Source organism: Meleagris gallopavo, chromosome 2, assembly GCF_905368555.1.
Source record: "Meleagris gallopavo chromosome 2, MGAL_WU_HG_1.1, whole genome shotgun sequence".
In the NCBI taxonomy this organism is placed as follows: domain Eukaryota; kingdom Metazoa; phylum Chordata; class Aves; order Galliformes; family Phasianidae; genus Meleagris; species Meleagris gallopavo.
The window spans coordinates 76,353,103-76,363,020 of record NC_139405.1 but is presented as its reverse complement, the minus strand read 5'-3'; the positions used below and the strand labels follow the sequence as shown (position 1 = coordinate 76,363,020).

The window sequence follows — 9,918 nt, the reverse complement described above, 5'->3', positions numbered from 1 at the left end:
AATTACTGCCTACCTGCATGTCATCAGGAAGAAGAAGACTATCTATGACAATGTATGACTCATTCCTTAGCAGGCTGAACACACCACTCTTTGCAGACCAAATGGCTGCCACCTGCTCCAAGAAGCCCTGGTGGAACCTGGAGTGGAGAGGAGAGCCCAGCAGCACCGGGACTAGCTTTTAGCATGAGGCATGTTATCTGTGCAAGCTGTGAATTTGGGCTTGCCTGCGACATACCTGTCTTAATGTAAACCTGATGCAGTGGACAGGTTTTAAGGCCCTTCCTTAATACTTTTCCAGACAGCTCTGTTTCCAGACAGCTCAGTGAGGCTGGATTTCACATCCTTTTCTAGCCGTGTGGATGTGAACTCGCAGCCCAGGGGAGCTGAGAGCTGCCCTGAGCTGCAGGGCACGTCCCCTGCTCCCTTAGCAGTGCCGGAGCAGGTAACAGCCTTGGCAGCCACAGATGTCTGGGGAAAGGGAGGAGATTCATCCACTGCTTTTCCAGGCCCTCCAGGCTTCTGAGAATGGCTCGGCTGCAGGAGAACAGCTCTGGACTTCCCTCTCTTCCTTTCTGTCTGTTTAGTGGTCTCCTGAAGTTATTTTGATAAGCAGGTGGTGTTACCTTCCTGGCTGGGACTGCAGTCCCTATTTCCAATGGGATTGTTGAGAGGAGTTGGATCACACATTTAATTTAGTATTTTGAAAGACAGATTAATCTTAGGTTACAGTCCAATGAAAACCACTGGAAGCATAAATGTCAAATATGGGCACATAATGAAGCCATGATGTTCTCCCTGTATTTTCAGGGCACTGAGTCAGGAAGCCAGCCCATCTGGGATGTCAGTAATCTCTAAAGTCAACTTTCCTTCTTTGTTGCCTATAGGGAAATATGCTCTTAGCTCCAGTGCATCTTGTGACTCCCAAGGCTTGCCTGGGCACAACTGGACCATCAGTCCCAAAGGCTGTTGCCTGCGTGCTCAGACAAAGCAGCAAAACTGTGACATAAAGGTAAAAGATCCCCCTGCACAGGAACTGCAAGAGATGTTTTTCATGCAAACAGTAATACTAAGAACAACTGAAGAGAGTAAGAAGTCAGTACTGAATGCTCCCTCTCTGCTATTCCTAATCTCTCCCTTGTATTTCCATGGGAAGAAAAGAAAGAGCAGGCTCCCTTTGCATCTGATTTCCTATTATTTTGGTTTTGCTCTATCTCCTGTTTTCTCCTTCTGCAAAGCTGTCTGTCATGAAAGACAGAGAGGAGTTCTGACCATACCCAGGACCCACTCAGTGCATTGTTTTCAAGTGTGACCCCATGGCTGTGTGGTAGAGCCCAAAGACTGGGTTTCAAAGTTTCTGACTGTCCTTGGAAAAGCTGCAGCCCTTCATCTCTCCATATCTCAGGTGTCCCTTCATCAGAGGGACATGTTTAGTGGGCATGGTGGGGGTGAGGTGACAGTTGAGCTAGATGATTTTAGTGGTCTTTCCAGCCATAATTCTTTGATTCTAGATTCTGACTTTTATCTAACAGGAGTGCAAACGACTTGCTCACAGGCTTCTCCTTGGGGATAGGCCTAGATGACTCTTGACAGCCCTCATGGCCACCTATCATGGTGAATGGTGGCCAGCAGTCCTTTCTTTTGCTTTCAGTGGTCCATCAGCCAAAGTGGAGCTACATAGACACGTAGACCTGTTGTGACCAGCTCTGCTGTTGCCATCATTGAGGGTTGCAGGAGCATCATCCATTTTTGTGTCAAGTTTTATGAGCATCTTGCAGACTGATGAGTCCTGAACTAGACAAGGCTGTACTGAGAGAAATGGCCACAGTGCCCTCACAGTGCACCCTTCAGCTCACCACAGTCCTGTGGGAAGGACCAATGTATACTAACACTTACATGGAATATCCCATTGTGATAAAACAGCACTTTTGTGATGTTCATCTGTAGAACTTGTCACAGCACTTTTTCAATTCAGTCACTATGACTAACTTGATAAAATATTTATTATGTGAGGGATAATAAATATGAAGAAAATAAAAGTATGGGAAATAAAAGTAATAAACCTGTAAACGATTTACTATACTGAGCTGAACTAAGCAAGACTGGGACAAGTTGCTCCCTATAAGTTACTTGCTTATTAAAAAATAAAGATGGAAAAAGAGCGAGGTATAAAGATCCCCATGATCCCAAGCTCTGTGGTAGACAGCAGAAGTTTTCATCCACTGATGCTCTGGTTCTCCATCTGTTCTTCTAGGGTGTCCCTTAGCTTAAAAGTAGACTCTGAGATGTTAGGTGTTGAGTTGCTGTTCAGAACAACTCACACTCGAAACTGTCACTTGAAATCAAAAGGACAAGGCAGCAGGCTGTGTTTGGTAAGCAGGGATCTTTGAGGACAGTGCTAGATTCTTTCTGCAAATGGTTAAATGATCCCTCTGTTAAGAAATGGGTCTTTGGCTCTGAACTACAGTAATTTGGAAAGTTAGGGACACATGGAGGAAGCAGTGTAAATTTTCCAGGAAAGGGTACTTCTGGTGTGTCCTCAGTAGTGATTTACAGGCACTGTGCTTGAAAACATCCTTAACAGCACACTTCGGAAACCGAGCCAGGACTGAAGTGGTGCATGAAGAGACTTCAAGAGCAAGACTCCCTGTTCACAGATAGACCTCTCTGCTGATGATGTTGAGATTTTTCAGTGCGAACGTTACTGTCAGTAGAGAATCTTCTCCAGTAAAAGCCATCAGTAACGAGCATTTATTTTCATTATTCTGTCACCTAAAAATGTCAGCAGTGTTTTCTATACAATCTCTCCTTGTCAAGACATATTTACTCTGTAGGGAGAACAGTGAAAACACTTCACACCAAGTAAATGTTCATGTGTGGGACCATTCATGTCATTACACTTTACTATAATGATTCTCTTCAAAGATAGCATAAAATATCACATAGATTGGTTAGAAAACAGCACGTCACTCCTGATTTGCCTCTGCTCATGGACAAAAGGGTGCGTTTTCTTCTTTTTCCATTGGACTCCAGCCTAAAATGAAACAGTACTAGAACAGAGGTCAAGCACTTGGAAGAATTTGTTCAAGGGGAACCAGGTACAGCTTGATTCAATATCAATATTTCATATGTTCTGAGATTGATTCAAACAACAAGATAGCAGAACACCCTTTTTATAGCTTTCCATCTGTGAGAAGTTATTTCTCAGAGCACTCTGTATGAACAATCTAACAGATATTCATTTTTGAGATCATATATTCTGCTAAGAGGGATCTTTTGATGCACAGTCTGGCTGTGATAGTAATTTTAAAATGAGAGAAAGAGTCTCAGAGCCAGATTCATAAAAATGAATGTCTTTCACACAAAGTTATTTTCCGTGATGTATTAACTCCTCCTTTCCCAAGCATTTGGAGGAAAGTAATGTCCTCAATATCAGTTACCTGTGAATCAATGGAAGAAGGAATCTGTGTGGGAATAATAAGGAGGTGATAGATCTTTGGGTAATAAAATACTTATATCCTTTCAGGATATAAATACACATACTTGGAGCTTGAGAGCAGACAATGCTCTTTGATGACACTACAGTAAGAGCATTTTGCACTGATTCTTTACTTATCATGATGTGGTTATAATATACCACATAACTTGCATTTAAGGCACTTTGGCAATCAGTGTCACCTACCCAGGTGACGCTAGGGACATTATCCAGGACCAGTGTCTACAGGGCAGGCAGGATAAATGGATGTTGTTTTCCTTGATCAGCAGAGCACGAGCATGGCTAGCATTCTGTGCTACTGCCTTTGATTCCCCAGTTCAGGTTAGCAGAATCCTATTTACAGCAGGGATGACTGGGGGTGGCCTTGGTTTCTAATCTGTTGCCAGGCTTGCTACATGTTTTTGGAAGTACATTGAGCTCTCTTAACCAGCACTGCCACCATACCCCTGTTTTTATCTCACCATGCTTTTTCTGGAACTACGAGTAATCATCAAAATATTTGCGGAAGCCATAATTCCAACCCACATTGGTCATTTATCTTACAACTGAATGTGAAGCTCTGTTTTTGATGCCAAGCAGAAGAAGATGGGACCTGTGGATAAAACAGGTTTTATCTGGCCTTACTGTCCACGATTCTTTTGAATAACAGAGTTATAGAGGTAGTATCTGTTGCGCTCATTTTCATTCTACATCTGTGACATTTCCATGAGCTTTTAGAGCATGCTGCTATGGCATCTGATCTTCCAACCATGGCTGAGGAAGAAAAGTACATCACCTAGGGTGTTTTGTGAATGTGTAGGCATCCGCCAGGGAAGGTTTGCATTTCCTCATTTGGAGTTTAAATAAGAAATACATTTGTTTACCAAGAAAAAGTGAAGGCTTTTTAATTAATCCTTATTCCTCATAAGAAAGGAAATACCTGACCCATTCATTAAAGCAACTCAAAGACACTGCTCCATTCATGTCACCTAGAGCTTTCTTTGCCTGTCTCTGCAGCCTCTATATGTTTTCCCAGATGTTTAATATGCCTTGTGGTGTCTTTTTCATGCTTTCTTCCTTTGTTGCAGGAATGTGAAGGAAATGCTCTATGCACTTGAATTTTCATACATGCAAATTTTGAGAGACAACAAGTTTTGCAATGTGTTCTGAAGGAGCTTTGTCTCAACTTCAAACTCTTGCAAAAAACTACTTACTACTTACACAGTAGGTTTGCTTGACCACAAAGGTTATTTATTCCACTGTCTTGGATCTGAGAGCTCTATTAAAAGCAAAATAGCAATAAGCAAGATAGCAAATAATACAGCAAATAATAGTTTATAACTTTTATAACTGTATTATAAATAATACAGTAAGTAATAGTTTATAAAAGCAATTATGAGTGAAAGGATTAGGTCACGAGAATGAAACACTTCTGATGGCTTGTATTGTTACAAGTGAGAGCTCTATTAGGACCTAGAGACTGTTGTTGCATTAAAGTCCAGTCTTAAAGGCTGACAGATCTCACTCAAAGAAAAAAAAAATCACTATATGAGAATACACAAAATCTGTTTGGGGTTCTTCGATGTTCCAATTTTCAATCTTATTCTGTTTGTATTAAAATTTTTTTTGGGTGGGAGCATGGAGAGGTGTCTGAGGAGATTCCTGCTCTATGCAAATACTTTAAAAATGGCAGTGGTTCGAGTGCAGGGTGTGAGGTGTGACTGAACACATGCATAGCATTAAACCATTATAATTTAAAATGATGACATTTGCAGAGAGCTCTCTGGAGGTATAATTCTGTCACATGGCACCAGAAGTAACGCTCTGTCCTTCCTTAAGGACAGCAGGCAACCCAGGTTGTCTGGAACCCCTGGGTTCCAGAGGTGTAAGGAACAGCCTTTTTTTTCTGAAAGAGATTCAAGAAAGGAAGCGCTTCTGGGTACTAGGGCCTCTCCTCAACAGGAGGAAAAGATGCATTTTGAAATGCATGGGGACCCCTTTGTTGTTCCTTCCTCTCCAGATGACCAGATAGCTGGAGGAAATTAGTGCAATTCTTAGATCCAACTGTGTAACCCTTCTCAGAGATCTCCACCACAGGAATCCTCAGACCAGGGGAGCATGCTTTAACTGACCTGTGCATAGAAATGAGCCAGGACTCCATGGCAGCCTGGTGAGAGAGGCTTTGTAGATCTCTGTTCTTTGTAGAAAAGAACAGAGAGGACATAGGGTGATTTCCATAAACATTCAGCTCTTGAGGTTTCAGAGACTCCAGCCTCTGACTCTGATATGTATTGCAAAGGTTACAGAGGTTCGGAATGGCACTGCAAGTGCAACGTGTGGATGCACTGACATTTTCCAATGGGGCATATTAAAAATGGAAAGAAATTAGAAACTCATATGTGGCTTGTAACTTCAAACGTTTAGACAGTATAAATACATGCAGTGTGCTTAACAATGCCGTGCAATGTTTTTTTGAAATATATACTCCCTGATGTACTTGTAAGCAGGGGGAGTTCAAACAGCAATCAGCCAAAGTGGAATAGGTACACTCCATCAGAACAGATTTTCCTTATAGTTGCCCTCAAAGCGGCATCATTTCTCATACTACTTGAAGCTGATTTAAGTGTTGGGTCTGTGCCAATCATTTGTTAAGCCTCTTGTCTTCATTTTATAGCTTATACAATACAACTGACCAACTCAGGGAAACATCTGTTGCACGCAAATGCAAGAGGTACTAAGATCCTACCAATGTTTAGATAGCCACTTTGTTCCTTTGCTGCCATCATTACCTCTGCAAGTGGCCCCACATACAGATTATGCTAATCTGAAATGTAGTTTCGTTCATTTTGTACAGCTAGGAATTTATTGCTCACTTAATCTAAGTTGATCTTTGTTAGCTAAGTGTGCAATTAGAGTCACAGTGTTTGATGCAGATCTGGGTGGCTTATAGCACCAGTCTCGCACTTCTGAGCACAAAGTTAAAGTTCAGCCAGAGGTCTTGCTCAATATGAGTTTTGAGGGATTTAAGCGTAGTCCCCACTGGAGCGTTATCTGCAACACAAACAGCTATACATCATTTGGCAATCCAAGACAAGATTTGATTAGGAAACACCCTATTCTAGCTAATTTTAGCATAGCAAAGAGTGTTCTCCATTTGCACAGCAGTCATTTCTGGCAAGATTTGACATTGTTAATGAAGAAGAGAAGATTGCTGTACCATCCAGCCTTCAAAGCATATAAAATTTGGCACTTCTCACAATAATTCCATGCCACGATCTTTTGCTTAAAAGATTATACAGGAAGGTGATTGACCCAGTGACACAGAGCTCTGAATCTCTCTCAGAAACAATTCTTTGCGTATAAGATATCCAAAGTAAGTGGTTTTTATAATAAGAAAAATGTATTTTACAGTAAGGGTGGTAAGGCACTGGAACAGGTTGCCTAGAGAGGTGGTGGATGCCCTGTTCCTGGAAACATCCAAGGTCAAAGTGGACGTCGCTTTGAGCTACCTGATAGAGCTATGAGTGTCCCTGTTCTTTGTAGGTGAGTTGGGCCAGATAATATTTAAGGGTCCCTTTCATCTCGTATGATTTTATGACTCTATAATTTGCCTTTCTCTATGTTCCACAGGTTTTGTTTAACTCAGCACTGCTTACTGCATACAAGATGACATTTTCTAAATACATTGCAGAGAATGGCAGCATTTTATAGAATTTCCTTCAGGAAATCTATTGGATAGTTTAACAGTTTTTGCTTTATACCTGTGTGAACATGAGCTGTCTAGTCTAAGCTGTAAATGGAAAGATGCTCTTCCAGCCAGTATCACACCCCACACTAAAACAGGTCGCCAGGGTGACATTAACCACTCAGGTGAGTAATTTCTGTGCCACCTCTCCAGAGTCTCTTGAAGGCTGGCTCTTCGTTGGGAGATGATGAGGGTTGTAACTTAAAACATTCTGAATCATGGTTAAGATTAATCAAGGTTTAATACCATCTAAGGTTATAACAAGAGTCAATTGTTTGATTTCAGCTGGACTATCTGGAGCCTGACATGTATAACTTCAACTGAATCTTCCCTACCTTTAAGTCTTATCAATCCCAGGATGGTTGAGGTATGCAGGAGTAGGGGACCTCTCAGAAGGTCTGAAAGGTGCCCTGAGTGTGAGCCCCTGTTCAAGCAGAATAGCCCAGAGCAGGCTGTTCAGGATGATATGCAAGCATGCTTTCAAAAGTACAGTGAGCTGTCAGAAGTGGGATTCGAACCCACGCCTCCAGGGGAGACTGCGACCTGAACGCAGCGCCTTAGACCGCTCGGCCATCCTGACTATGCCCTTATATGATGAACATTGAAATTCTCTCACTGTTAAACGGCCAATTAAAAACTAAAGTGAAAACAGTTTATGCTTCTGGTTTCTAAACATACAGAATAATAAGATATACTCTTATTCCGGCTGCGTATGTTCTCTTATGTAATATACAAACATATTTAGCTGAACTGCCTAGGATGTTCACATGAATGTTACCACGTAGGTAAGTATGTTGTGCTTACCTACACATAATTCTTAGCATCTACTTGTGCCCGTCACTAATCTGATGCTCCAAGGATGACGGTTCCTCCAAAGAACTCTTTTAGAGATCTCAGGTGCCCTAAAACATTGTAGATGTTACAGCTAAACAGAAGAGAGAGGTCTTAGTTACTGCTTCTGCCAAGACACAAGTAAACAGAAATCAGACTGCAGTGGGCATGTGTGGCCCGATGCATTAGCCTTGAACCTGCTACAGTACATGCTGCCACTTCTCTAGGAAGAGAAGTAGTTGTGAGTCTAGTCCAACCATCAACCCATCACCACCATGCCCACTAAGTCATGTCACTTAGATGAAGGGATGTCCCATATATGAAGGGATAAAGGGCAATATTTTATGGAAAATTGAGTTTGTATAGCTTTACTCACACGGAACAAGCTTTCACTGCAATTGAATCTTCCAAAGGGTTGTTACTGCTTTGTGCTCTCCTATTGCAATTTTATGCGACTGTCTCCTCACATCTAATCTCCATCTGACTGCTACTGAGTTTTCCTCTTGTTTAGGCATAGAAAGTAATTTAGGCTAAAAACAGACATAGCTGATGTTCCGTTTCCTTCTTTATATAAAAGAAAGTAGAAAAAAAGCCCAGCTTGCCTCAGAACCAGACCAATTTACCAAACCTGCCTGCCCATTCCCAGTCAGCTGAGGGACATTTTATTCAAACAAGTCATTGCAATACTTCACAGAGCCAATCCCTTGACTGACGAGGCTTTGCTAAACCACTAAAGAAAAACCACCTCTCTTCCACCATTTTACTAATTTCTACCAGTATAAAATTAAATATTACACATTGAAAAGATTGAGCAGTTTTTCTTTTTCTTTTTTCTTTTTCTTTTTCTTTTTCTTTTTCTTTTTCTTTTTCTTTTTCTTTTTCTTTTTCTTTTTCTTTTTCTTTTTCTTTTTCTTTTTCTTTTTCTTTTTTTTTTTTTTCTTTTTTTTTTTCTTTTTCTTTTTCCTTCCTTTTTTTTCTTTTTCTTTCTCTTCTTTTTCTTCTTCTTTTTCTTCCTTCTTCTTTCTTTTTCTTCATCTTCTTCTTCTTCTTCTTCTTTTCCTTTTCCCTTTTCTTTTTTTTCTTCCTGCAGAAAAAAATGCAGAAGTCACAACTAACAGAGGACAGTGAGCCTTACACTGCTTTATAATGTAAAGCTTCACTATGTTCAAATGAGTGAGCAGTACAAGAGAGCAGTCTGAGATAATTTCAGAGTTGAGTTGGTGGTCATTGTAGTGAAATGAGCTTTGGGTCAGACAGTCTGTCTAACTTTCAAAAGTAAAACCTACCTTTCCAGGAGTATACTGCTTTACTAGATTAAGATATTAGGAAAACTTTTTTTAGAGAAAAGTTATAATACAAGGAGAAGGAAACAGATGCAGGAGCACAATTCATTGTTATTTCAAGAAAGATGAGATTGGATATTGGTAACCATTTGCAAAGAATACAGCAAAAATTTCATAGCAGAGACATCCACTTGAAACAGAGACTGGAAGTCAGCCAAGCCTCCTAAACTGTCGATGACAAATCACGGTTGCATAAGACAACCTCCAAATCATAGTGGAAACTAAACAGGGGAGTGAGCAGAGCAGATGTTTGGAGGTCATTAACAGGAGCTCAACTTTCCTTGCCTGGTGGCTACCTCTACAGATATCTGATTCCCAGAAATTTCCCTGACCTCCAAACATCTGCTCTCTTCTCCTGTTTTCTTTACATCCGTACTGCAGAGAGCCTCATGCAGTCATAACCTTTTCAGTTCTTTCTTATAAAATATTTCTATCTCACTTCCCTAAATCATGAAGGAAAGTATTTTACAAGTCTGGACCTACCATCATTCATGGGGGGACCTTCACATTCATTGTGGTCAGTGCTA

At 40.9% G+C, this 9,918-nt stretch overlaps 1 non-coding gene across 1 annotated transcript; it reads right to left on the bottom strand.

Annotated features, from left to right (window-relative positions):
• Window positions 1-7,714: 7,714 nt before the first annotated feature.
• Window positions 7,715-7,797, bottom strand: TRNAL-CAG (transfer RNA leucine (anticodon CAG)). The gene has a single exon. It is a non-coding gene; the product is annotated as a tRNA-Leu (tRNA).
• Between the last annotated feature and the right edge of the window lie 2,121 nt (window positions 7,798-9,918).